The sequence below is a fragment of the Dipodomys merriami genome, unplaced genomic scaffold (assembly GCF_024711535.1).
Source record: "Dipodomys merriami isolate MVZ:Mamm:240054 unplaced genomic scaffold, mDipMer1.0.p SCAF_432, whole genome shotgun sequence".
In the NCBI taxonomy this organism is placed as follows: Eukaryota; Metazoa; Chordata; class Mammalia; order Rodentia; family Heteromyidae; genus Dipodomys; species Dipodomys merriami.
The window spans coordinates 711714-714934 of NW_027205960.1; the positions used below are offsets into that span (position 1 = coordinate 711714).

The 3221-nt window shown below is 44.7% G+C and overlaps 1 long non-coding RNA gene across 2 annotated transcripts; it reads right to left on the reverse strand.

The window, feature by feature from the left end:
• Positions 1 to 521: 521 nt before the first annotated feature.
• Positions 522 to 2209, reverse strand: LOC138807768 (uncharacterized). Of its 2 annotated transcripts, none has more exons than XR_011366271.1 (3): positions 1950 to 2209; positions 733 to 849; positions 522 to 640 (listed from the first exon to the last, which is right to left on the reverse strand). It is a non-coding gene; the product is annotated as an uncharacterized lncRNA (long non-coding RNA). The 2 variants fall into 2 exon arrangements; XR_011366270.1 differs by lacking the exon at positions 1950 to 2209 and adding an exon at positions 1072 to 1120.
• Positions 2210 to 3221: the final 1012 nt, after the last annotated feature.

Below are 3221 nucleotides of genomic sequence, written 5' to 3' on the forward strand. Positions count from 1 at the left end.
TTGACTCGAGGTCTTTGATCCATTTGGAGTTGATTCTGGTGCAAGGTGATATGGCCCCCATAAACAGGCAGGAATTGCAATCCTAATATCAGATAAAATAGACTTCAAATTAAAATTCGTGAGAAGAGACAAAGAATGTCACTACATACTAATTGAGGGATCTCTCCTTCAGGAGGATATTACAATTCTAAATATCTATTCACCAAACAACGGAGCACCCAAATTTATCCAAGAAACACTACTTTCCTTCAAATCCTACATAGATCCAAAGACATTAATTGTTGGGGATTTTAACACACCACTTTCCCAACTAGATAGATCAACTCAGCAAAAACTCAACAAAGAAACCGCAGATCTAAACAACTGCAAAGATCAACTAGATTTAACAGACATCAGCCAAAAATTTCACCCAGCAGCATAAGAATATGTCGCGACCACCTCGACCAGCAAGGAAGATGCGACCCGGGATTCTTCTCAATGCGGTTTATTCAGGACCTTTTACAACATCTTCTCTCCTGCTTCTTCTGCCCGCTTCTTCCTGCTTCTCTGTACCCCCGCGCTCTGGTTATAAGTCTCCTGGATGGCAAATCCTGAAGCACCACGTGGCATATACCGATAGGGTCGCAAACACGGAAGCAAACTAGGAACCAAGTCATAGCCATATAAGGAGTTGTTTTTACAGAGAGCACTTGTCACCGGGAAGACAGAAGGCGGGAGCCAGCGCCATCTTACCAAGGAGCTACAATGTTGCTTTTGTGGCCACGCCTTACTGCCTGGCCGTCTTTGGTCGTGGCTCCCGCAGCTCTCCACAAGAATACACGTTTTTCTCAACAGCACATGGAACATTTTCTAAAATAGACCACATTTTAGGCCACAAAGCAAACTTGTCCAAATTCAGAAACCTTGCATTCTCTCTGACCACAAGGGAATAAAATTAGAACTCAACACCAGATTTTCTAATTTTTAAGTTAAAGAATGCTTAAAAAGCCGTTAAAAACAATGTGAAGATTCCTTAAAATTTTTGGTAATGTCCAAACCTCATAACCTTTTGAATTTTAAACTTAAACTCACCCATTGTTACAGCATGCTGACAACTCTGATCTTGAACATGTTCTTAAACACATACAAAACACTCACACAGATCTTAAAGCACACAAAAAATCAAAATCAGTTGTACGTAGATTTTCTAAAGTTTTTAAAAAAATTTTAAGACAATATTTCTTTTAAACGAAGTACCTTTGTTGAGCTTCATTTATCCAGGGCTTGCTTGTTTAGCAAGGTATTTCACTAATCAGTCTTTTGAATCCCTTCTGTTGGAGGAGGGCTGGGTGAGGGGGTCACCTGAAACTGAACGGGCCTGATTTTTACCCAATTTTGACAAAAGCACTTTACAAATTGTTAAGCTGTCTGGAGCAGCTGAAAGTCCAGACCAGGCTCATTGCTATCTACACCCTAAGCTCTCCAGCAGCCTCCATCAGGAGAAGGTGCACCTGAGGCTTGTCCATGCCCCTCCTCTTGGCTGCTGTAACAAAAGAAGGGGGGAGGGAGACTTAGCAGGTCTGTGACCAAGCCCAGCCGGAGGCTGAGACTTTTATTCCCCCAGAGATGTTCAAATAAATATCAAAAACACTGATAAACACAAAAACCAAGGATTCACATTTAAAACTGGTACCAATTCTAAAACGGAACTAGACAAAACAACAACCAAAGGCTGAGTTGGGGACTAATGGGCCCCCAGAAATCTGTGCTGTTCTCAAGCTGAATCCAGAGTTTGCTGAGTGAGCCTGCCACTCTCACCCAGAACTTCCCTACCTCAGAAAACAGAACAGAAAACACACCAAAGAAAACAAGACAGACAAGTGGCCACAAAGACGAAATCAGGTCTCAGTGAATGGGGCAACATCTCAACACCACTCACTTACCAGGGGACTCGGACCCCCTCTACTCACCTCGGGAGGATTTTTCTTTTAGATTCCTGCAAACATTGACCCAGGAGCCTTCCAAGGCAGAGGAGAATTCCCAGTCATCTTGGGGCAAGGGAAAGAAGTTCCTAGTGGCTGTCCCCTCAGACTGACAGGTTCTCCCCCGTACTCAGACCCCCTGGGCTAAGGCCCGAGGCTAAGATCTTGCTGGTGCCACTTGCAGGTGGTCAGTGGCAGTTTCATAAAAAAAGAAGGAGCTAGAGAGAAACAGATATTAAGGGGGTGTTAGCCAGTCTCCTCTGAGCCCTTGCATCAGGATGAATCTGGGAGGAGAAACATTCCAAGAATTCCAAAAGACACACAGACAAAACACTGAACCCTGAGACAGGACATGTTCACAGCATGTGCATTGTAGACTGTCAGTCAGAAAGTGCTGGACTACAAATGGGCCCAAATGTCCACACTAGTGGATAGCCTACCCTGTAAACTATCAGTCAGAAAGTGCCAGACTCAAGCTTCTGCACTAGTGGATAGTTTACCCCCCAGGAGATCTGAGGGACAACTCCCACCGGCCCCGTTGGCTGTCTTATAGCACGTCCGCCAAGACCTCTTGCCAACCCCAATACAGAACCTGCAGGGAACTCAAATACCAGATGATTTCAGAATGGCAATGCCTCTACTTACTTGCCGGGCTTCTCATGACTCCTTGGTTAATGCGTCTGGGTGGGCTTTGGGGGGATTCCCGGCCAATGCACCAAATGTAAAACTGAATTTGGAAATCCTTACCCAAAAGACCACCAGAGACCATCAACAATGTAAAAGCAAAGGAGTCTTTATTGCAAGCTAGAACTTGGTCCCACCACAGCCCATGACGCTGAGAGGCCCCGAGACCAGGGTTATAGTACTTTTTATACAATTTTTAGGGAAGGCAGGGACTTTGTATACATCATAGCATCTTACAACAAATTATAACACATCACGGGGAAACTCTTAATACAATTCTATAGTATGATTGGCGCACTACAAAGCAGAAACAGGTTGTTGGTTAGATCAGAGGGTTGAAGTACTTTAAACTGGTTGGCTTGCACCACAGGGAGTCTCAAGGACACACTTGCTAAACTGCAGGGTTCCTTTTTTAAACAAACACCACCTGTGGCCTAACTGTGGGGGTCACCATGCCCTCCAGCACCTGCCTGCCTGCGGTTTCCCCAAGGATAGTTTATGTTCCTATTTGCCAAGGAATTGCTTCTTCTGTTCATTCCCAGGCCGGGCTCATGGTCAGCTGCATAACTCATACTT